Source organism: Dendrobates tinctorius, unplaced genomic scaffold (assembly GCF_039654945.1).
Source record: "Dendrobates tinctorius isolate UK_male_01 unplaced genomic scaffold, ASM3965494v1 ptg000004l, whole genome shotgun sequence".
Taxonomy (NCBI): Eukaryota; Metazoa; Chordata; class Amphibia; order Anura; family Dendrobatidae; genus Dendrobates; species Dendrobates tinctorius.
Genome location: NW_027361672.1, coordinates 1727290 through 1753600, shown reverse-complemented (window position 1 = coordinate 1753600; position 26311 = coordinate 1727290). Strand labels below are relative to the sequence as shown.

The following is a 26311-nucleotide window of genomic DNA, read 5'->3' as shown; positions in this document are numbered from 1 at the left end:
ATACTATTTTGGGGAGGATATAGGCTTTAAATGTTATAATTTTACCCCACCAAGAGAGGTTTTTCTCCCCATATATTTTTAGGTCTTTTGAGATGGTCTCTGTAAGGGATTTTAGGTTCAGAGGCATGAGGGAAGGGATATTATTGGTAAATTTAAGTCCCAAATATGTAATGTAGTCTGAAGTCCAGCTCCAAGGACAAGAGCGGCTGATGGAGTTAATTTGGTCGCTGTCTAGATGAAGGGATAGCATCTTGGATTTTGAAACGTTGACTTTGAAACAGGAAATGTCCGAAAACTTCAGCAGAAGTTCTTGGACTTTAACAATTGATTTGATTGGATCTGACAGGGTGAGAATAACGTCGTCTGCGAAGAGGCATATTTTATATTCTTTGTCGCCTGATTTAATGCCATGAATATCCGGGTTATCTCTGATAGACTGAGCTAGGGGTTCAATTGCCAGGGCAAACAGTAGAGGGGAAAGCAGGCAACCCTGCCTTGTACCATTGGATATTTGGAGGACTTTTGAAAGGTGATTGTTAACGTAAACTTTGGCCGATGGTGCAGTGTATAATGCTCTAATGCTAGTGATTAGTTCATGATGAAAGCCAAATTTGGCTAGAGTGGCGAACAAGTAATCCCAATTTAATCTGTCGAAGGCCTTTTTGGCGTCAAGAGAAACTATAATGGATTTGGTTTTATGTGTATTAATGAGTTTCATAAGGTTGATCAATCTTCTGGTGCCGTCTGTAGATTGTCTATTGATTATAAACCCGATTTGATCTTTGTTGATTAGCTTAGGGAGTATGGAGTTCAGTCTGTTTGATAATAATTTAGCATAAAGTTTGATGTCTGTATTTATTAACGAAATTGGCCGAAAGTTTTTCATGAGGGTTGTGTCCGAATTGGGTTTGGGGATAAGAATAAGGGTGGCCTCGAGCATTTCCTTGGGGAAATAGCCCAAAGTAGAAGCTGTGTTAAAAATTTTCGTCAAGTGGGGTGCAAGGATTTCGGCAAAAGTTTTATAGTAATTATTCGTAAACCCGTCAGGGCCGGGAGCTTTATAGGTTTTAAGGTGGTTTATTGCATCTAGAATTTCTTTTTCAGTGAAAGGAGATGATAGGGTAGATTTGTCAACTTCATCTAGTTTCGGGAGATTAATTTTGGTTAGAAAAGAAGTGATATCTGAATGACTTGGAGAGGGGAGGGAGGAATTTTGATTGATGTTGTAGAGATTCTCATAGAATGTAGCGAAGGAGTTAGCTATGTCCTGTGGGTGGGACAAGGGGGTATTTTTGGTGGAGAGAATGGTGTCAATCCTGTTTTTCCGTCTAGAATTTTTCAAGATGTTAGTCATATAGCGAGATGGCCGATTTAGATTCTGGTATTGTTTAAAGCGGTGGTTTTTGACTGCTGAGTCATGAAACGAGAAAATCAAGGCCCTAAGCTCCTGTCTTATCCTGGAGAGTTCTGAGCGTACGTCAATACCTGAATTGGGATTGTCGGTTATCATGGTTTCTTTGATTTTGATTTGATTCTGCAGATCTGTTATTTTTTCCCTGTTTGCCCTTTTATGTCTCGAGGATATCCTGATTAGGATTCCTCGCAGAACGGCCTTATGAGCATTCCAATAGGTGAAAGGGCTGGAAAGTTCAGTATCATTTTCTTTGAAGTAATTTCGTAAGGCTGTAGTAATCTCTGCATTATAGTGTGGAATATTGAGTAATGAGGAGTTGCATTTCCATAGGAACTGTTGGTTGGTGGCAGGGCCAACAGTGAATGTAGCTACTACTGGAGCATGGTCAGAGACCGTTTTAGGGTGGATAGAGATGGAAGTAAATTTGGGAAGTGAGAAAATATCTGTTAAAATTAGGTCAATACGAGAAGCAGTGTGATGGACATCCGAATAATGACTTTACTCGATTGAGGTCGTGTTTAGACAACGAAAAGTGTCAAAGAATTCGTTGTAATAAATCCAGTTGTTTAACGTTTCTGTTTTATGTCTATTGGGGGCTGAGGAATCCAATTTTCCATTTGGGACCATGTTAAAATCTCCTGCGAATATTAAGGAACCCTTCTTTATTAGGTTGATTTTCTTTAGAAGCTTATTTAAGAATCTAATTTGGCCCGTGTTGGGGATGTAGACGTTTACAATAGTAAAAATTGAGTTATTGATGCTACAAACTAGGATGTGATAATGGCCTTTCTCGTCTCTTAGTTCTTCAATGAATTTAAAGTTGATGGAGTTTTTTATCATAGTAAGGACTCCTGCCTTTTTCTTTAATCCCGATGATTCATATATGTGGGGGAAGTTTTTGTGGGAAAAGTTAGGGTGAGCGCCTCTTTTAAATTTCATTTCCTGAAGACACACAACATCAGAACCCAGCCCATTGGTCTCATGATATATTACATGACGCTTTCTAGGGCTGTTCAGGCCCCTGACGTTGTACGTGGCCAGGTTTATTTTCATTGTCAGTGTGGTGTTTTGTGGCTGAGAAGATACCTGTGATGCTGCTGTTCTTGGTGAGGTTGTGGCTGATGGAGAAGTTTAGGTTCAGATGGATAAGGTCAAGGGTGTATTGGCTGCAACTGAAACACACAATAAAGGAAAAAACAAGACAAATTAGCAACAAGTTTGGTCAGAATAAACTTATAGGGACCAACAGGAGCAGAATTCTAAGGCGAACTCTGCTCAGTTCGGGGGAAAGTTCGTGTGAGGATTTCCCGGCGACATCTTCTGAAGGGAGAAATACGCTCATCCAAGAATAGTTGAGGGAAGTAAAAGGTGGACGAACCTAGAGTCCAACTGATAACTAAACAATATATAAGGTAAACATTTTCGATGTGTTACTAAAGTATAGGCCTGTTGAAAGATAGTATTCCAAAGGATCGAGCCTGGAGGAAGAGTTATCATAACTATAATTATAATAATAATATATAAAGTGTTACTGTGTTGAATTTCCTTGGGCTTAAACAAGACCCATGAGTCCCTGAAGATCAAGTAGAAGATTTGGAGTCCGGAGACGCCGCAGGCTTGTTTCTAGGTTTAATGTTCATAGATTTGAGAAACTTGTGGCCTTCTTCCGCAGATAGTATAGCAGTAGTTTTACCACTGTGGTGGACCAACAATTTAAGGGGAAATCCCCACTTGTATGGTATGTTATTATCCCTCAAGGGAATGGTAATATCTTGGAAGGATTTCCTACCTTCGATTGTAGCTTTGGATAAATCTGTAAATATCTTGAGATGGAAAAATGGTTCTGGGAAGCCGCCATTGTCCCTGATGGCATTTTGAATCCTCTCTTTTATATGAAAGAAGTGGATCCTAAGAATGGTATCCCTCGGGGTATCTTTGGGTAGGTGGGCCGGCTTTGGTAATCTGTGGATTCTATCGATAATTGTCTCTTGGGGAATAAGTGACGGATCAATTTTCTTGAAGACTTTTTGAACATACTCCTCAAGCTTGGCAGGGTTGACAGATTCCGGGATGCCCCTGATTTTCACATTATTCCTTCTACTTCTGTCTTCTAAATCTGCTAGTTTTCTTTCCAGCCTTATGAGTTCAGACTTCAGTTGCTGATTTTCGTCTGCAGACATCTCTGTTTGTTTTTCTAACGACACCATTCTGGATTCATGATTTTCCAGTTTTTGATTAAACGTTTCAAACGTAGACTTAAAGATTTTCATTTGTGACTCTAATGTGGATTCTAGAGTGAGCTTCCGGTTATTATTAATTTTGTCGGCCAGTGAGGCCATATAAGCCTCGATGGTGTCATGGCTCGTTTCAACATGAGAGTCCAGTTTTGGTCTGGATTTGTCTGGGCTGGTATTTGGTGTTGAAGCCCAAGAATCATTGTCCGTGTCGTTTTTGGGGTCATTTAGAAAAGAAAGTTTCTCACTCCAAGCCCCCGGATTCCGTCTTTTTGAGGAAGCTGATGTATCCATGGAGTCAGTAATTTTGTGGGACGTCCTGGATCTAGTAGGACTGATGGTATTCCCCAAATCGGAGGAAGGGTGAGATGATTGTCTCTTGTCTTTATCCGATTTGGCGGACATAGTAGTTGTGGAGGGAGTTTTTGGTTGTTTGAGGCTGTTTGAATTGTTTTGATTCATTTTATCGGTATGAATAGAACTAGGCTGCAGAGACAATGAGGGTGAGTTGGGAAGTGGTGGCAGCGACTTTCGTCACCCTTTTTTTTTTTTATTTGTTTATTATTTTAATTCTCTTTTGTTTTAGTTTGATTTCGTGTATGGCAAAAACCGTCTGTGCAGTCCACCAGTGATTTACGTTATGTGGGGAGTTGAAGCCAGCAGCACTATGGAGCTAGATTAGAAGGCTGCTCCTTTGACGTAAGATACGCCGGATTTTACGCAAATTGCGTATGTGGAGTGCGCAGCTGTTAATCAGGAAGCCGCTCTGAGAGAAGAGAGAGCGGCTCCCGATAAGCCCTGAGGGGGCTAAGAACGCAATTGAAGGAGGATATCCTGGTGGTGGTGGGGGTGGCGAGGACCCCAGGAGCTATTTGCAGTGGGGACGGTGAATGGCAATGCCTTCCTGTGCCGCTGTAGCTACGGCAGTCGGGTTTATCAGCCGGGGGAGGTGCTCCTGCGCAAGGCGCTTGTAAATATGGCTCTGAACCGCTGCCACAGATTCGCTCCTCAAGATTTTTCAGGCGGGTCTCGGGCAATTGTTCTGACCGCGGGAGGTTAGGTAGCGGAGGCAGGAGGGAAGGAAAGGCGTACCGCAATGAAGATGCAGCCGCGGGCGGCCGAAGTCTGAATTTCAGGCGCGCGCTATTGCCTCAAGCCGCTCGGTGGTGTCAGCCGCGGCCAGGGAATGTCGCGCCTGCGCAGTGGGTTTTTTTTTTTTGTTTTTTTTTCTTTCTTCTGTAAAAGCACCTGAGTGCCCGTCAGCAAAAATTAATAGTCAATTGAAGAAATAAATCTTTCTGTGAACTATTATATGAGCGTCTTTGTCTCCGGTTACCTCAGAAATAGTCGGTAATCTTCTTTAGGAGCTCCTATGAGAGCCGTGGCCCAGGTGGGGGGTCGAATCAGGGCTGAGGGAGGGAGCCTGAGGTCCGGGATCCTCTATCCCTAGAGGGGGCTATAATAAGCCTGATATAAGCTCCTTTACGTGCTGAAGATAGTTCGGATGATTGCTGAGGGGGATTCTACCCCAGTTCTTCAGGTGGGATCTGAGCCCAAGTAATACAGTCCGGGTATGGCCCGTAGGCCTCAACAGGCCCCGCAGTAAGTGTTAGGCCTCGCACGTACCAGACCTCAAAAGTCCGTGGGAACTGGCAAATAGGGCTCCGAAGGCCTGGGGTGTCACTCCTGAGTGACTCTGAGAGGATTTCTGTGAGGATTTAGCCTGGATGGGCTATGATTTCAGTTGATTTAGGGTGGATGTGCCGGGAGATCTTAGACTGCACGTCCTACTCCATGACAGTCTAGGCCACGCCCCCTCACCAGGACTTTCTAACGCGAAATTGGATTATTTTTTCCACAATTCAATTAACAGTTTTACAGAAAAACAACTTATAATTAAATGTCACCAATTGGTGTTATTACCACATTAGACATCACTAACAGAGTATTACAGCTTATTAATGTGACAAGAGTAACTTTAACCTTGTCTTTTTCCCTAATGGGCACAACATTCCCCGCTTGGCATCAACTGCCACAGTTAGGCTCCTTTGGTGAAAACAACAAAACAAATTCCGCTATTGGACTGAGGAATAGTTTACTCTCACCAGACTTCCACACTTTGACTTCAACCTTGTGCAGTTTTCGATCTTGGGAACATTTTGGTGATTATGCCTAGTGGCCACTCATTCTGATGCACTGGCTGTTTTTCATGAGTACAACATCAGCAGGTTTCATGTGCGATTTGATGGTCTGCCACTTCTCCCTTGGTTGTAAGGTAGAAATATACTGATTTCTCCATCTGTCCCTGAAAATATTAGAGATACTCTGCACCTGCCTCCATTGCCGTCTATAGAGGCCTTTGTCACTGAATTCTCTAATCGGAGCACTCAAAGCTCTGGTTTTCTGAGTGAGCAACATGACAGGAGTGAGAATAGCGGGATCTCCAGAGTCACCAGAAAGTACAGTCAACGGTCTGGCATTCATGATAGCTGAAACTTCTGCCAAAAATGTAGTCAAACTTTCATGAGTAAGTCTTGCACTTCCTGCTTGCAAGAAGATCGAGTCCAGGATTCTGCATGCTATTCCTATCATTCTCTCCCAATTACCTCCCATGTGAGAAGAGTGTGGTAAATTAAAATGACCATGTGCATCCTTGCTCCCTTAAGAATCTTTCTACATTGGTAGTTTCTAAGTTGGAATGAATTTGAAGTTCATTTACTGCTCAAACAAAATTAGTGCCTCTATAAGAGTGAATATGCTTCACTGGTCCCCTGATGGCAATGAAATGTTGAAGTACATTTATGAAACTTGAAGTGTCCATGGATTCAATTACTTCAATATGTACAGCTCTGATGGACATACAGGTTAACATGACCGCCCAGCATTTTACGTTGGCATGGATTCTTCTAGTGCATCATGTACCCAGCCACCAGGGACTGAATACATCCAGACTGACATTGGTGAAGGTAGGATCTGTACTAAGTCTATCAGATGAGAAATTGATCATCTTCAGGTTCTAAAACATGCCACAAAGTTTGAGTCTGGCAACACAGTTGAAGATGAGTTTATTCACACATCCCTTGGCTCCTACCATTCATAGTCCAGCAGCTCATAGATTCAATTCAGTAAACAATTGGCCCTGGTGTTTCACTAGAATGTGGTGATGTTGCACAAGCATAGCTGTGATGTAATGTTGTCCAGGAATTATTACATGCTGTTTCTCCATAAATTCAACTTTGGCTTCATGACAACGACCTCCAATTCTTAACATCTCATCTTATTTTCTTCATCTTTGAAGTGTAGCTGGATATCTTTTCAAAATTTTCTTGCTTAATTTGGGATTCTTTGGTTCCTTGCAGATCTTCATTAGCAGCATGATCAATGACTTGTTCTCTTGTTTCTGGTGCCCTCCTAACTTTAGGTTTGTGGGAGAAATTTTGACTGTATACAAGTTCTCTGTTATTGGGTAAGCGCCGTCTCTTGGGTTTAAATGATAAAGGTGCACCACAATTTATAACTTATCCTTTACATTTTCTTGATCCATGATGACAAAGAACAGTCTATCTTCTATTTACATTGTGACCCTGTTGTCTTCTCTTTTCCTGTGGAAGATGAAAGGACTGTGTGGCAAATCTTTAACCAGGAAACTACTCTGACATCTTGATCACCTTTTCCCGCTGTCCTGCTGGATAGACTTTGACAAGGCAGATTTTTGAGCAAGACCTTCCTCCTACAAGTCCTCTTCAGATCTCCGTACATTGAGAGATGGCTACTTGGGTGTCTATGCCAGTATCCATCTGCTTTCCTCACGTCCCTCCATTCTGAAAGATGCCTGAAAGGGTGGTCCTGGGTGTAAGGCTGTGTTTTGTTCTATGCTAACACATTAAGCGCATTTAATACTGGCTTCACAGTTCCTGGAGAAGCGTGATGTTGTTACACAGCATCTGAAGCAGATGCTGTTTTCTTGGGGGAAACCCTTGCGGCCTTCTAGAGAAATGTCTCTGAAAGCTCTGCATTTTAACAGAGAATGAGATTTCTTATATAGGGAACATGGCTTGCTGAGATCCTTGGATTTGGTCTCTTCTTGAGAAGACTTATCCTCTCCATAAGGAAATCCTGCGCAGCCAACATTACTTTTCTGGGCTGCCACCGCTGTTTTAAAAGGTTTGATACCAGGGGCAGTGAAACATGACAGAGTGAAGTCAAAACTGGAGTCATTTCTAATCCTCGTCTGTTCAGTGACAAAATCTACGAACACCGTGAAGGGAGGAAAGGGTACACTATGGTTCTGTTTATAATGAGAACAATGTATGATCCACTTCTCCTGTAAGTTATAAGGGAGCTTTTAACAATTGGGTTGACACCCCTGGCAGTGTCCAGGAATGCCAAACCTGGCAGATCTCCTTCTGCCTAACTAACCTGTACCTCAATTAACAAATCACCCAGTTCCATGAGTTTTTGGTAACCTTTACTCACTATTTTGGGAAAATGATCAATTCTCTTATATAAAGCATTTTCTATAGCTTCTATTGACCCCTAACATTCATTAAGTCTTTCACTCACCATACGAAGGCCCGTGTCCGGATACTCTATGTTAATGTCTCTTATTCTTTTGATGTATTAAACAGACTTTCTTTCAAGAAACTTTACCAGAAGATCTAACTTCTCCTACTGGAAAGGTCTAAATTTCTGATGCCATTCTGGCAGCACGATCGGTGAACTTTACAAGTCCCTTGAAGATCATCTCTCGCCATACAAAGAACTTAACTGTGTTAATTGTGATTTGGTCAGCGCCAATGCGAGCTAGTGTGCTCATGCTATGTTACTAGTGTGGTATATCACCATACCTGTTAAGTGCTTCTGACTTAAGGTAGTCTGTATAATACCCTTCTAACATAAAGGAATAGAGGCTGTGCCTTCTGTTCTGTAGGATGGTAGTTGTTGCAAATGTCATTTTGTTGCACTCTTTCTTGCTTGCAGTACTGCAGATCATGGTAGGATCTCTGGTAATCTGTATTGGCTGGTTGATGTAGTGGATCAGGGTTGTCACCTGTTCTGGGATGCTGGTGGATATACTCTGAGACCTGTTGTGCTAGATCTTGTTGATCTAAGTTTGGTTTGAGTACTTTGCTGCATTTTTTTCAGATTCAGTCAACTCCATGGCTTCTGAGAACTTTGCCTTGCCTATTGCGGCTGCTGCTTCCTCTCCGCAGAAAGTTTTTTCAGTGTCACTTGCAGGTATGTTATCTCTGCTTCTTGATCTGCCTGCAGACATGCTCTTTCTGCTTCTTGATCTGCTTGCAGGCATACTCTTTCTGTTTCATGGTTAGCTTGTATTAGCTTTAGATGTACTGTATCTCTTGTGCAGCAAGGGACGATCTGATTTTCGCCACCTCAGTTTCTGCACGAGCAAGTGCAATATATTCTCTTATTGAAGACTTCTTAGAGTGGCTTGCTTGGGACCTCATCATAACTGAAGACGGTTGGCTAGCAGGCGTTGCATGTCTGTATGCTGACTGCTGATTGTCTCTGTGCAGGCGTTATTCCAGGTAGGAACAAACTTCAGCCTTTTCTGATTGTGTTGCACTTAAAGGAGGACTGCACTTTTGCTACTTGTAACTGTATGGCAACTGCTGCAATACCCATACACAGTACAGTGTGGATGATAGTGGCTCCGTATAGTTCAATCCACTATCTCTTGTGACTAGCATGTGTTTTACTGTTCTGTCTTCTTACACATTCTCACGGCATGCAATCTGATATACAACATAAACCTTCTCTGTCTTCCAGAAAAACAGAATGTTCTCTGTACTCTAACTTGTTAATTCATCAACAGGTTGACGTATATGAGTTAGAATGTATGAATCTGGTTGATAAAACTGCAAAAATACAAATTCTTGGTATAAGTATTGAGCTTAGAATATCATATAACTATGACATTTACAATTTACAGTGTAAGCACACAGCAAGATTGTCATTGTACATGTGCACACATGACTTAGTAACAACCACCATCTGATTTAAAAAAAGTTCTGAATTCACAATACCACAGAACAGAGATAGTTCCCTTACCAGATATACTTTATCCAGGATAGCGCAGTTTTAGCAACATAATGCAGTAGAACGTTTTACACAACTGTTCTGCTAGACTGCTTCTTACAAAATGACTGCTTCATCAGGACCATCTTACCCAAAATACATTGTTTTTTCACACAATGCAATTGACAACTTTACAGAAAAACAACTTGTAATACAATTAAACATCATCAGATAGTGCTATGACCACATTAGAAGTCACTAACCAAGTATAACAGTTTATTAAAGTCTTTTCATATGCAGCATTTATTCCATAGCTGAGCAATGTACAACTCCACCATTCAATGTGCAACCCAATCATTCATTCAGAGTTCAGTGGTTGGAAGTGTTACTTCTGAGAACAATAAAGTCTAAGGAGGGTCATCACTAACTTGTAGAAGTGCCCAAATGGCCTTTACAAAAAGCATGGTCAAAATCTGTTTCATGTAACCACCCTTCCCAAACACCTCAAATGACAAACGGTCACCCCTTCCACCTTGAAAAAAGTAAGGTTCAATCACCTGTGAAGACAGACCTTTCTTACCGTAAGAACTACTAATCTATGGAAAAGTCTACCTCAAGAGCTAGTCTCTGCAGGAACCATTAATTCTTTCAAAAAGGTTTTGATGGAGTTTTAGAGAAGAAAATAACATTCCAATGAAGAGAAAATCCAGCTCAATGATGAAGTGAAAGCACAATTATTTATTCATTCAGATTTTTGCAAAAATAGAGGATAAAATTCAGCATAGTATGGATAAAAAGTTGCGCTATCAACACGTTTCAGGTGTCACAGCACCCTTAGTCATTCATTGGAATTCTATACGCCAAGACACGGCGGTTCCATGCTCCGAGCCTCATGATGTCCTGATCAGTGAGCTAGATTGTTTTATATTAAGAAAATAACATACATGCTTTTGTAAATGTGTATATTTCTTTCCTGAATTTTTTTTCCAGTGGATCAACAACTGGGATCAGGAGGGAAAGATTAGCTCCTTTGGGCTAGACTGGATCATGCATTGTGGTTGTGCATGTGCCCCTTTTCTACTTCCTTTCACATACCTCAGTCAATTTCAATGGACATCTGTCTTTTTTCAATCATAGTATCTATGTAGCCTGGAAAACATTTACTTGAGTGTTTGGGTTTTACTCCAAAAATAAATGGCTGGATTACAGCTATTGGGTCTGGCAAGAAAGCTAGGCACTGCCATAAAGAAGGTCAAAAGAAGTTTGATATTTGGAACCCCATTTACTTTGCTAAAGTCAATGTCTACTTATTGTTTTACTGTTAGTCAGATAAAGCCCAGATGGAGTGTTAAATGGTCAGCAGAACATAATGTGAATGTTGGTCAATGTATAAGCCTGCGGAATAATGTACCATATATTCAAGGGAAACAAAATAAAAATCAGAGCTTTATTATAAAAATGGACCATGTTTAGGGTGCATTCTTATTTTATTTTGGAAAAAAAACACACTTACGAGGTATATGTGGTTTAACGCTGTATTGATATAGTCTTTAAGAAACGCTTCTCCTTAGCCAGGCGTTATTGTCTTCATTCTGCCACTCTAATTGCTTTTCTTCAGCATAGTAACAGATGTAATAGATATACAATAAATGTTACAGTTTACAAAGAAATTTAATTAGAATTTACTCTTCGATTTTTATTTAACCATATTAGGCTTCATAACCTTACCGCAGGTCTCAAAGCCCAATTACTGAATAATGCACGAGAACGAGCCTGCGCATTCCATGGCAACAGCTGGAAAATTGTTAATATTGGGTGTAATTTAGCTGCTATAAATTAGGGAACGTGTGGCGGCACAATCATGACAGCATAATTATGATACAAGCCGATATGCTGAAGTGTATGGATGACAATATGAACTAATTTTGCTGATCAACATACACAATGAACAGAAGCCACTAATATATCAGGCACGTACAATTAATGCAACTAGTCACTGTGTAAAGAAAGACGGATGAAGCTGTTCAGAATGTAATGCTAACAAGCGCTTCAGTCTGAAGCCATTTGCTGTCAGAGGTAATAACACTCAAAACAGAGGAGAGCAATAGCACAGCAGCACTTTGATGGTGATGATGTACTGATGTACAAGCACACACCTGTGAAGAGGACACTAAATCTACCCTAGCATTCATTACTGTGGTGGTAGGAAAAACAACACTAATAATGAAAAGTGTAAGCGGAAATAGTAGACAGCACAGAGTGACATTTGCATGGTCCCAGACAGCTTGTTAGCTGAAGTGGGTTTTAATTAGCTATTTTCCAGCAGCAAACGAGCAAATTAGTGACAGCCATAAACAAGCAGAGACAATCAGGTCTGAGGAAAATGAGGAAAACATCATTTTTTTATGAAATGTAAGTATACGCGAAGACGAAGCCAAGGCAAGCTTTTATCCCAAATATACAAGCTATTATTTATAATAGTTGATACAATTTTACCAATTGTAGGAAAACAGAAATTTAGATATTTAACATCATGAAATATTTTTTTGAGAAAGTCAAAAGTTCCTGCTATTTTCAAAATATCTAAATATATTAATCTCCATTTACCAGTGGCACATCAGCTGGTCCTGGTACATACAGTATATCTATTTTCTGCTGGCCATAGGTAATGTCTTCTCCCTGATGCTGTCCACAAATAACTACTGGGGATTAGTTAGTTTTCTTGTGCCATCTTAAATAAGTACATAAGAAGCAGGGGTTATTAGTTCACAACAGCTCTGTTCTTTATCCTTATGTGAACCATTAACATTCAGCAAAGGCAAAGAAAATGCATACTGTACAGAGTGGGCCATTTATATGGATACACCTAAATAAAATGGGAATGGTTGATGACCCAGATCGGTGAGCTGAATTTGCAGAATGGGCAAAACAAAGATTGGAACAGGACCCTCAGTTTACACAGAACATTATGTTCAGTGATGAGGCAAACTTTTTTGGGTGGGCCATTTATATGGATACACCTAAATAAAATGGGAATGGTGACAGTTTTCTTGTGTAGGGTGTCTTGCATTGAAATGTGCTGCAATGACCTGGGTACTACGTTCACCAGATATCAACACAATTTCTAACCGCTCCTCACGTGTTAACCTCTGCGACATGTCAATGGCTGAAAACAAAGAGAAACTTGTAAATAACTCATGAAAGAATAAAATTATGTTAAAACCAAGCACACCATTGTTTTTCTTGTGAAATTCTCAATAAGTTTGATGTGTCACATGACCCTCTTCCCATTGAAAAAAATAAAGTTGGATCCAAAATGGCTGACTTCAAAATGGCCATCATGGTCACTACCAATCTGGAAAAGTTTCCCCCTCCCATATACTAATTTGCCACAAACAGGAAGTTGATATCACCAACCATTCCTATTTTATTTAGGGGTATCCATATAAATGGCCCACCCTGTACATACAAAGCAATGTTCAAATAACACAGTGTTCTGATCCCTATGTGTGCTTGCAGGAGTCATTAATGGGAATATGTCCCCATAATATTACCAATTGTTTAAATCAGGTTTTTATGGTAAATGGTTTTTTTTCAATTAAAATTGATAATGTTAATCACTATCTTTATAAAATAATATCATATTAGACTCTTATTTCCTATTCTTCACATGGACATTAGCAGGAATAGACAGACTCAGGCTGGTTTCACACTTGCGTTTTTTTTCGCTGTATTTTAGCGCTAAAAAACGCATGCAATTTTTTTTCCTATACTTTGCATGGGATGCGCTTATGTGCACATACACACGCGTTTGTATGCGTTTTTGCGCGCATGCGTTTTTTTGCGGTATGCGCTCGGGCGCACAAAATGCATCCTGTTGCATTTTTTGGGCGTCCGACTTGCCTCAAAAAAATGCATGCGTGCGCAATGCGTTTTTTTACAGCAAGACACCCATTATAAGTCTATGGGTGCGCATATGTGCGCATTGGCATGCTTATGTATGCGTTTTTTTGCACATGCGTTTTTTTTGTTAACCATGGAATTTAGGGGTTTGGGTTAGAGTTAGGGTTAGTTAAGGGGGTTTAGGGTCAGGGTTAGGGTTAGGGTCAGGGTTAGGGTTAGGGTTAGGGTCAGGGTTAGGGTTAGTTAGGGTTTAGGGTTTGGGTTAGGGTTAGTATGGTTTGGTTAAGGGTTAGGGTTAGGGTCAGGGTTAGGGTTAGGGTTAGGGTCAGGGTTAGGGTTAGGGTCAGGGTTAGGGTTAGGGTCAGGGTTAGGGTTAGTAAAGTCATGGTTTGGGTTAGTGTGAGGGGCCACCTAATGTTTGGAAAAAACGCAAACGCGGTAAAAACGCACTAAAAACGCATACAAACGCATAAAAACGCTGCGTTTTTTTCATGCATGCTCATAAAAATGCTTGAAAAAAACGCAGCAGTTGTATGCGTTTGTATGCGTTTTTTCAATGCGTTTTTTGCGGGAAAAACGCGCTGCAAAAAAAAGCAAGTGTGAAATTAGCCTCAGAGCATTTTTATGTGTATACAAGAATAAACTGGACAAGCACTAATATGATCGTTGTGAGGGGGAGGTGGTGAGCTGTGACATCAATTGTTATGAATGGTGGATCACTTGTTATCTACAGAGCAGAAGAGTTCATTCTAAACATAGGGCAGCACGGTGGCTCAGTGGTTAGCGCTGCAGCCTTGCAGCGCTGGAGTCCTGGGTTCAAATCCCACCAAGGACAACATCTGCAAGGAGTTTGTATGTTCTCCCCGTGTTTGCGTGGGTTTCCTTCGGGTACTCCGGTTTCCTCCCACACTCCAAAGACATACTGATAGGGAATATAGATTGTGAGCCCCACCGGGGACAGTGATGAAAATGTGTGCAAACTGTAAAGCGCTGCGGAATATGTTAGCGCTATATAAAGATTATTATTATTATTATTATTAAACATAAGTGTGATAAAGAGACTGCTTAATAGTCATCAGAAACATGAATATGATATTAGGCCTAGTGGACAAAATGAAAGTTACAAGATTTATGATTTTTATTCTAGATAATAATAGAGGACTAAATGAACATGATAAAAACATTAAAATAATACATTTAACATAAAAACCTTCTAGGTCATTTTTTAATGGTGCATTTACATGTCCAGGAATCATCCATTAGAACAGATCCAGCAGCAATCAGATTTATTTTTTTTTCCTCCACGTCTGAAAAACTGATGTCATTCTGATCAAACTCTGTTCAAAATCTGATCAGAGTTTGATCAAAATAATAGGTCACTTTTTTCATGGATGTGGAGGAAACGGTAATGTGACGCTACCCTTAGATCAAGTCTCCTTAATCTGACAAGCGGTGAGCATCATTTTTCACATGTTCACATTGCTTGCATTGTTATATTCAACAACTGACCACATGCAGCCATTTTTGTGTATCTCTATGGACTTGAATGACCAGAGAATGCTCACGTAAATTCTATTCTGTTTATGCATTAGTCATTCCAAAGCCAGAACAGTCACATTCAGAGAATACAAGATTGTTCTAAGGGTCTAGAACGACAGGTGCTGAAGCGCACAATTAGTTTGAAATCAATATAATCAATACATTACAATACAATAGCTTTTCCATCATTATTCAAAACCTTCATTTACGTTCTGATAAAATGTTTTATTCCAAATGTACAATGTGATATAATAGCTATAAAACTTAACCTAGAATGTGATAAAATAATGCCAAGAGAACAAGAGAAGTGGCCTATGAGGATATACATGAGGAATGAAAATGTTTACTATTCCTAATTACAGAACTGTGGCGTTACTGCAACCAGAGGAAGATAAATAAAGCATAAATGTGTTATGTGTGGTCTGCCAGAATGATAAATCCTCTCAGTCTCACCTCACAAAAACTCTCAAGGACACACACGACTGTAGATTGCGTTCTCTGGCTCTATCTACAAATACCAGGATTGTGCCCTAGAGAAATGGACCTGAAGAACGATGACTTGTGCTTCACGCAGATGGTGTGGTGAAGCTTTTATTCATGTGAGGTATAAAAGGTAAGCCTTTTTCTATCCTTTAAATACTGCAAAATGATTTTACCTTTATGAATAGCCTCAGCCTACAATAAACAATTTCTCATTTTAACTTATTCTAAATGAGAACATTTTAATACAAATTTGTTACGTTTTTAACATTAATGAGTACATAATTGATATTCTACACACACACACATATATATATACTGTATGTATATGTATACTGTATATACTGTATATATTATTTATAGATAGATATATAGATAGATAGATACACACAGACAAAATATTAATAACTTCTAAGCACACCAAATATTTCAGAATAGTCATTTCCACTGAATATTCCCAACAATGGGTTTTACAGTTAAAGGAATACTCCATCCCAAAGATGGAGTAAAACTAAATGGATATTTTGAAATTCAAATTCTCCAGATTTACCAAATTTCCCCCAAAATATGGATCACGGCAAAATATTGGAAAGCTTGTAAATGCATGAAAAATACACATGGGTGAGAGGAGAGAAAAAGAACAACACTGACCATAAGAGGTTAGACTCTAAAGGAAAGAGACAGAGAGGACCCCACTGACCATAAGAGCTTCAACTCTACAAGAGAGAGAAAGAGAGAGAGGACCCCACTGACCATAAGAGCTTAGATTCTATTGGATAATGGAAAGAGAGAGCGGACTCCACTAACCTTAATAGCTTACAGTCGTCAGGAGAAAGAGAGAGAGGACCCAGCTGACATAAGAGCTTACACTTTACAGGAGAAAGAGAGAAAGGGCCCCACTGACCATAAGAGCTTACACTCTACAGGAGAAAGACAGATTGGACTCCGCTGACCATATGATCTTACATTCTACAGGAGAAAGAGAGGACTCCACTGATCTTAAGAGCTTCAACTATACAAGAAAGAGAAAAAGTGAGAGGACCCCGCTGACCATAAGAGCTTACACTTTACAGGAACAATAGTGAGAGAGTAGCAGAAAATGAGAGAGAGGAGCCCATTCAATTGTGGGATTCAAGAGGTTCTCCCAAGTTCTGTGGAAATACTTGTTAAATTAGCAAGGGGTTCCATGAAAGGTTCTGTGAAAGAACCAGAGCCCCAGGGGTAAGATTCAGTAGTTTCTAACTGAATGTGCGTTTTCAAATGCACATTTATAGGAAGTGTATTGTCGTGCATAAAGCTACAGTGGGGGAAATAAGTATTTGATCCCTTCCTGATTTTGTAAGCTTGCCCACTGACAAAGACATGAACAGTCTATCATTTTAAGAGCAGATTAATTTTAACATTGAGAGATAGAATATCAAAAATAAAATCCAGAAAATCACATTGTATAAATTATATAAATTTATTTGAATTTTTCAATGAGAAATAAGTATTTAATCCACTACCAACCATTAAGAGTTCTGGCTCCTACAGACCAGTTAGACGCTCTGTAGTGCCGCATATCTGCCTGCAGTCCCTCTCTCCCTGCAGAGACATCAGCGTACTCACTGCCAAGGCTCCTGTTGTGCTCCTTCCGGGTCTGCTGCTGCCCCGGCTGCACACACTCCTAGCAGGTCTCCCGGCACTGTGCTTAGAGCGCGTGCGCGCACACTTCCTCTTTCCTAATCGGGCCACGCACGTTCCTCTAAAGTTTCCCCAGCCAATAGCTGGAGGTCACTTACTATTTAAACTGCCTTCTCCAACACAGAGGTACCTGTGCAAAGTTGTGAGTTTGTTCCTAACACAATTGTCAGTTCTCAGGTCCCTGTATTAGAATCCTAGCCAGCTGCACCCGCCAGGGTTCACCTCAGCGGCAGCAGAATCAACTGCACCCGCCAATGCTCACCTCAATGGCAGCAGAGCCAGCTGCATCTGCCAGTGCTCAGCTCAATGGCAGCAGAGCCGGCTGAACCTGCCAGTGCTCACTTCAATGGCAGCAGAGCCAGCTGCACCCACCAATGCTCACCTCAGCAGCAGCAGAGCTAGCTGCATCCGCCAGTGCTCATCTCTCCATCAGAGTGTCCTGTCTGCACCTGCGGTTCCTGTCATCTTCTAGACCTGCCTGCATCTGTTGGACATTCCCCTGGGCCATTCCAGCTATCCACTCCTAGGGGTCAGCCACCATCTACCCAAGGTCAGTCCTGGAATAGCACCTGGATCCTCTCCCTTGTCTCTCCATGGACTGTGGTGTCGTTAGCTGCTGCGTGTCCATGGTCGGATTGTGTGAGCCTCCTAATCACGCCCCTCCAGGTCTTCCTTGGGCTTTGGCACAGTGGCTCCATCACCCAGCCCATTACAGTTTGCACAAGCCATGGAATCTGCTGGCTCCTAGGCGTCTTCCATCTCAGACCTATACCAGGAGGTCTTCCACCAGAAGGATCAGAAGGACAAACTTCTATCATATCTACGGTCTGTGAATACTCGCCTTGATACGCTGGCAGTATCGGCCGCTTCCGCATCCTCTTATGTGGCAGTTTCCACTACAGTGACCCACCAGGCATCCAGTTATGCACCAGGTTCCAAACCTCGTCTGTCGGCTCCTCCACATTTTGGTGGAGATCCCACCCAGTTTAAGGGGTTCATTAACCAGTGCACACTGCACTTCAAATTACGTGCTCATCAGTTCACCTCAGACCGAGCCAAAGTGGCCTTCATCATGTCACACCTATCTGGTGAGGCCCTAGCATGGCTCAATCCTCTGTGGGAAAGTCCTTCTTGGATGCCTTTCGTAAGGTATTTGACGAGCTCGGTCGCATATCTTCTGCAGCCTCCTCTCTGCTCTGGTTATGCCAAGGTAACCTCTCCATGGGCCAGTATATTGTCCGTTTTCGTACCTTGTCTTCGGAACTCATTTGGAACAATGAGGCTCTGGTGGCAACCTTCTTCGAAGGTCTCCCTGGGCGAATCAAAGATGAACTGGCAGGCTGGAAGATACCCACCTTTCTGGATGACCTGGTGTCTCTCGCAAACAGAACTGACATTAGGTTCCAGGAACGGACTAAAGAGGTGAACCACGAGAAAAAATCAGTATGGCACCCACGTTCCAACAACCGAAAGAAAGTTTCTGCTGAGACTTCTTCGTTTGAACCTATGCAGATCGACCAAGAGGTTCATGGGGCCAAAGAGACATGCTTCTACTGCGGCAACTCCGAGCACCTTATTCGGTCCTTCCCTGAGAGACCGGGAAACGCCAGTGCCTAGGGTAGGTAGGAGAGGCTACCTTGGTCAAGATTTCTACCTCTCCATTGACCCTGACTGTATCTGTCTCCTGCGGCAAAGGGTTTTTGCTGAATTGGCCCACCTGGACTTCGGTTCCACAGGGAACTTTGTTCAACAGGGTGTGGTTGAGCGTTATAAGATTCCAGTCCTACGATTTCCAGATACGTTGGTGATTTCTTCAGTGGAGGGAAAGCCTCTTCCTGAGAACATCCAATTCATCACGGAGTCCATGGATCTTCAGGTAGAGACACTGCATTCAGAGAATATTTCTCTTCATGTGCTGTCTGGTCTCTGTTATCCTCTATTTCTAGGTCTCCTGTGGCTGCTAAAACATGAACCTGTTCTGGAAAGGAGGTCTGGAGAAGTACTCTGTTGGAGCTCAGGAAGTCATGAAATGTGCCTTGCTCCCATTCATCCTTCCCGACCTCTTACTTCTGCTAATTTGCCTGGCCTGCCCTTCGACAAAAAGATGGCTGAAACTTTGCTACCTTATAGGCCGTATGACTGCCCGATTGACGTCTTGCCGGATGCTTCACCTCAAAGAGGCTGAATCTACCCTTGTCCCAGGCCAAGATTCGCACTGCATCCGAGTATATAGAAGACAACCTCGCTAGGGAATTTATCTGGAAATCCTCATCTCCGGCCGGAGCTGGGTTTTTATTTGTGAAGAAGAAGGATGGCTCTCTGTGACCCTGCATTGACTACAGGGGCCTTAAACAAATCACAGTAAAATAAGTTCCCCCTACCCCTGATCCCTGGAGCTGTTTGATCACCTGAAGGGTTCCAGAATCTTCATGAAGCTTGACCTATGAGGGGTATACAACCTGGTTCGAATTTGCTAGGGAGACAAGTGGAAGACGGCCTTCAACACCCGCGATAGTCATTACGAGTATATCGCTATGCCGTTTGGTCTCTGTAATGCTCCAGTTATCTGACAAGAACTGGTGAACGACATCTTCCATGACCTTCTCTATATGTGTGTGTGGTAGCATACCTGGACGATATCTTGGTATTCTCTCCTGATATGCCAACACACAGAAGGGATGTTTGCCAGGTACTCCTAAGGCTAAGAACTAACCGTCTCTACACCAAATATGAAAAGTGCATCTTCGAACAGTCATCCCTGGTTCGAATTTGCTAGGGAGACAAGTGGAAGACGGCCTTCAACACCCACGATAGTCATTACGAGTATATCGCTATGCCGTTTGGTCTCTGTAATGCTCCAGTTATCTGACAAGAACTGGTGAACGACATCTTCCATGACCTTCTCTATATGTGTGTGTGGTAGCATACCTGGACGATATCTTGGTATTCTCTCCTGATATGCCAACACATAGAAGGGATGTTTGCCAGGTACTCCTAAGGCTAAGAACTAACCGTCTCTACACCAAATATGAAAAGTGCATCTTCGAACAGTCATCCCTTCTGTTTCTGGGGTACATCGTTTCTGAGACCGGTCTGAAGATGGATCCTGAGAAGGTATCCGCTGTCATGAAGTGGCCCTGTCCAGACGGTCTTAAGGTTATCCAGCGGATTCTCGGGTTGGCGAATTATCACCAATTTATTTAGCATTTTTCTTCCCGGACTGCTCCTATTTCTGCTCTGGCCCGCAAAGGAGCCAATCCTAAGGAATGGACTGCTGAAGCAGAAGAAGCCTTTGTATCCCTAAATCAGGCATTTTCCTCGGTTCCGATGCTGCATCACCCAAACCATGACAAACAGTTCTTCCTTAGAGGTGGATGCATCTTCCACAGGGGCCGGAGCTGTCCTCACTCAAAAGTCTTCATCCAGTCGCATGGTGTCCTGCAGCTTTTTCTCTAAACTCTTCTCGGCACCAGAATGTAATTACTCTATTGGCGATAGAGAACTGCTCACGATTAAGCCGGCTATGGAGCAGTGACTGTACTTGCTGAAAGGAGCGTTGCACCCTGTGGTAATCTACACTGACCACAAGAATCTGGCTTATCTGCAGTCTGCTCAGCAGCTTATCCCCTATCAAGCCAGATGGTCTTTGTTCTTTGCTCGCTTCAACTTCACACTCCACTTTCATCCGGCTGATAAAAACGTTAAGGCGGACGTGCTCTCCAGGTCCTTCCAGGCCTCCGACCAGGAGGAGGAGCCTAAACATATCATCGAGCCCTCAAAAATACTCACAGTCGCTCCGCTAGACTTATCTCCTCTACCCTCCAGTAACACTTACATGGTTGAACCTGACAGGAAGCGGGTTCTTCTCTGGGGACATTCTTCTAAGGCGGTGGACCATGCCGGACAGAAGAAGACTACTCTCCTTATCTCTCGACACTATTGGTGGCTGACTTTGTGCAAAGATGTTGCGAATTTCTTCACTGCTTGTTCTTCATGTTTCCGAAATAAGACTCCCAAACAGCTTCCAACTGTAAGCTACTGGATGTTACTTTGGATTTCTCATCTTCTTACCATCCTCAGTCAAATAGCCATGTGGAACAAGTCAATCAGATCCTGACTAATTTTCTCCAGCATTTTGTTATTGCTCATCACAGTGACTGGGTTGAAATGCTGCCTTGGGCCAAATTCTCTTACAATAACCACGTGAGCGAGTCTTCAGACAAATCTCCTTTTTTGTGGTCTACGGTCAACACCTCAAAGTGTCGTTCGCTGTGGCTGTCACCTCTGATATTCCAGCTGCTGATTTCCTCATCAGGAACTTTTATAAGATCTTGGAGGACACCAAAGTGTCTGATAAAATTCTCTGAATGGATAAAAAGACAGGCGGATAAGAGACGTCTGGATTCACCTCTGTTTCATCCTGGAGATATGGAGATAAGGTCTGGCTATCATCTAATTATATCTTCCTCAAGATACTATCCTATATATTGGGTCCTCGCTTCATTGGTCCCTTCGAGGTGTTGAAATGGATTAATCTAGTAGCCTACAAACTCAAGCTCCCGGCCTCCAGGCAAATCCCCAATTCCTTCCATGTGTCTCTTCTCAAACCTGTTGTCTTCAGTTCTTTCTTCAAGGTTCCGGGTGCCACTCCAACTCCTGTCAGTTCTGAGGACATTTTCAAGGTAGAGAACATTTTGGCCACCAAGAAGGTAAGAGGAAAGACCTTCTTTCTTGTGGGTTGGAAGGGGTTTGGTCCTGAGGGGAGGTCCTGGGAGCCCAGGGAGAACATCCATGTCCCTCTCCTCCTAGAGAAATTTCTGTCAGGCTTGAAAAAGAGGGGGCGCATTGGGGGTTCTGTAGCACCCGCATCTCTGTTTATAGACCCTCTCTCACTGCAGAGACATAAGCATACTCACAGCCAAGGCTCCTGTCCTGCTCCTTCTAGGTCTGCTGCTACCTTGGGTGCACGCACTCCTAACAGGTCTCCAGGCACTGTGCTTAGAGCATGCATGCACATTTCCTCTTTCTTGATGGGGCCGTGCGCATTCCTCTAACGCTTCCCCAGTCAATAGCTGGAGGTCACTTACTATTTAAGCGACCTCCACCAACATGGAGGTGCCTGTGCAATGTTGTGAGTTTGTTCTTAACATGCTTGTCAGTTCTCAGGTCACTGTACTAGCATCTCAGCCAGCTGAACCTGCTAACACTCACTTCAACAGGAGCAAAGCTAGCTGCACCCGACAGTGCTCACCTTAATGGCAGCAGAGCCAGCTACACCCTCCAGTACTCACCTCAATGGCAGCAGAGCCTGCTGCATCTGCCAGTGCTCACCGCAACGGCAGCAGAGCCAGCTGCACCCGCCAATGCTCACCTCAACGACAGCAGAGCCAGCTGCATCTGCCAGTGCTCACCTCAACGGCAGCAGAGCCAGCACCAGTGCTCATCTCTCCATCAGAGTGTCCTGTCTGCATCGGTGGTTCCTGTCATCTTCTTTACCTGCCTACATCTGTTGGACATTCCCCTGGGCCATTCAAGCTTTCCACTCCTAGGGGGTCAGCCACCATCTACCCAAGGTCAGTCCTGGAGTAGCATCTTCATCACCTCCCTTGTCTCTCCACAGACTGTAGTGTCGCTAGCTGCTGCATGTCCATGGTCAGATTGTGTGAGACTCCTATTCACGCCCCTCCAGGTCTTCCTTGGGGTTGGGCACAGTGGTTCCACCACCCAGCCCGTTACATGCTCCTAATCAACTCGTTACCTGCATTAAAAACAGCTGTCTTACATAGTCACCTTTATAAAAGACTCCTGTCCACAGACTCAATTAATCAGACTCCAACCTCTTCATCATGGGCAAGACTAAAGAACTTTATAAGGATGTCAGGGACAAGATCATAGACCTGAACAAAGCTGTAATGGTCTTCAAAACCATAAGTAAGATCCTGGGTGTGAAGGAGACAACTGTTGGTGCAATAGTAAGAAAATGGAAGAAATACAAAATGACTGTCAATCGTCATGGATCTAGGGCACCATGCAAAATCTCTCCTCGTGGGTTTTCCTTGATCATGAGGAAGGTGAGAGATCAGCCTAAAACTATACAGGGGAACTTGTTAATGATCTCAAGGCAACAGGGACGATAGTCACCAAGAAAATCATTGGTAACACATTACACCATAAAGGTTTAAAATCCTGCAGTGCCCGCAAGGTCCTCCTTCTCAAGAAGGCACATGTGCAGGCCAGCCTGAAGTTTGTCAATGAAGACCTAGATGATTCTGTGAGTTATTGGGAGAAGGTGCTGTAGTCAGATGAGACAAAAAAATGAGCTTTTTGGCATTAACTCAACCGGCCGTTTTTGGAGGAAGAGAATTGCTGCCTATGACCCAAAGAACAACATCCCCACTGTCAAGCATAGAGGTGGGAACATTATGCTTTGGGGGTGTTTCTCTGCTAAGGGCACAGGATTACTTCACCAAAACAATGGGAGAATGGATGGAGCAATGTACCGTAAAATCCTGAGTGACAACCTCCTTCCCTCCGCCAGGACATTAAAAATGGGTCATGGCTGGGTCTTCCAGCAAGACAATGACCAAAAACATACAGCCAAGGCAACAAAGGAGTGGCACAAAAAGAAGCACATTAAGGTCATTGAGTGTCCTAGGCAGTCTCCAGACCTTAATCCCATAGAAAAATTATGGAGGGAGTTGAAGCTCTGAGTGCCAAGCCTCAAAATCTTAATGATTTAAAGATGACCTGCCAATAGGAGTGGACCAAAATTCTTCCTGACATGTGCGCAAAACTCATCATTAACTACAAAAAATGTCTGACTGCTATGCTTTCCAACAAGGGTTTTGACAGCAAGTATTAAGTTTTGTTTGCCAGAGGGATCAAATGCTTGTTTCTAACTGTAAAATGTAAATAAATTTATACAATGTGATTTTCTGGATTTTATTTTTGGTATTCTATCTCTCAATGCTAAAATTAACTTACCCTTAAAATTATAGACTGTTCATGTCTTTGTCAGTGGGCACACTTAAAAAATCAGCAAGGGATCAAACACTTATTTCCCCCACTGTAGTAGCTTCAATGTAATTTTCAATAAAACATTCCAAAGGGAAAATGCAAAAACCTAGAACTTTAGGAAAGCTGATTTCAGCAAATTAAGGGAAGAGCTTAGTCTTGTAGACTGGGACCATGTCATGGTAGCAGGGGATGCTGAACGTAAATGGGGCATATTTAAGGATATACTATTAGAATCCTGTAGAAAACTTATACCCTCTGGTAATAAATTGTCCAGGAATAAAAATAAACCATTATGGATAAATAAGACAGTACAAAGTTTAATAAGACAAAAAAAAAAGACATTCGATATCTTGAAGGCCGAGAATACAGAAATAGCATTTCAGGAGTATAAAGATCTCACTAAGAAATGTAAAAAAGAAATCAAGCTAGCAAAATTATCTACAGAGAAGCAAATCACCAGTGAAATTAAAATAAATCCCCCAAAAATGTATAAATACATCATTGGCAAAAAGAAAAACAAACGGATGGTATCGGCCCCTTAAAATATGATAATAAAAAGATAATTATAGAGGCCAACGAAAAGGCTGAGATATTAAACAAGCATTTTTCATTCGTGTTCACCAATCAACTGTCTGTTCCAGGGATCATTCAACAAGGCAAAAATCAAAGTTAATCACCTGATACAACCATTTTAACACAAGAAGCAGTACGACTGTATCTGAGCAAATTAAAGATTGACAAACCCCAAGCCAGATGACATTCATCCACCGAAATTGAGAGAATTGAGCTCAGTAATTGATAGACCAATGTATCTCTTCTTCTTAGACTCTCTTGTAACAAGGTTGGTGCCACAGGATTGGAGGATGTCTGACATGGTACCAATATTTAAGAAAGGTAAGAAGGTGGATCAAGGCAGCTACTGTCCAGTAAGTCTGACATCAATACTGCGCAAACTTTTGAGGGCATTATAAGAGATGACCTGCAAACATATATTGCAGAGATTAATATAATAATTGACAACCAGCATGGATTCATGAAAGATTGGTCATGTCTAACCATCATGCTGGGTTTCTATGAGGAGGTATTTGCAAATCTAGATGTTTGTAATGCAGCTCATGTGATTTATCTGGTCATAGCAAAGGCATTTGATACTGTACCACATAACAGTCTTATACTGAAGCAACAGACGCAGGGACAAGGGGAAACTATATGCTGGTAAGAAATTGGCTGAAAGACAGAAAACAAGGGTTTTTGTAAATGGTACGTTCTCTAAATGGGATATAGTCAGCAATGGGGTACCGCAGGGAACTGTGCTAGGACCAGTTCTTTTTAACCACTAAAAACGACCTTTGCAGATGGGATTGAGTAAAGTGCCAGTCTTTGCTGATGACACCAAAGTATGGCAAATGAGATTTAATGTTAATAAATGTAGAGTAATGCACATAGGACGGAGTAATCCTATTTCTTCATATGCATTAAATGGGAGTAGACTTGGGACTACAGCACAGGAGAAGGACTTTGGTATTCTGGTTACAAGTAAGCTAAGCAGCAGTACTCAGTGTTAAGCAGCAGCCGCAAAAGCAAACAAAATTTTAGGATGCATAAAAAGTAATAAAATTCGGCAACCCCAATGTATTGTTACCCCTCTTAAATTATTTGTGAGGTCACATCTAGACTATGGGATCCAGTTTTCGGCTCCACATTTAAAAAGGATATTCAAAAATTAGAGTCAGTTCAAAGACGGGCAACTAGATTATTACTAGGGATGGAAGGTCTTTCATATGATGAGAGGTTGGAAGAGATGGGCTTTTTTAGCTTAGAAAAAAGACGCCTCATATGAGATCTCCTTTGCATGCATAAATATATGTGTGGTCAGTGCAATGGACTGGCATATGACTTATTCCTTCCAAAGACCATAATAAGGACCAGTGGGCACTCATTATGGGTGGAAGGAAGGCGATACCGGCAGCTAAATAGAAAAGCGTTCCTAAAGCAGTCAGAA

General features: G+C 42.1%; 1 long non-coding RNA gene across 1 annotated transcript in view; it reads left to right on the top strand.

Annotated features, from left to right (window-relative positions):
* The window catches only part of LOC141080698 (uncharacterized), a 142893-nt gene that overhangs the window by 81660 nt on the left and 34922 nt on the right, over positions 1-26311 (top strand). Inside the window, exons 2-3 of the long non-coding RNA XR_012229006.1 lie at positions 15492-15742; positions 25135-25203. This is a non-coding gene — a long non-coding RNA (uncharacterized lncRNA). The remainder of the gene's footprint in view (positions 1-15491; positions 15743-25134; positions 25204-26311) is intronic.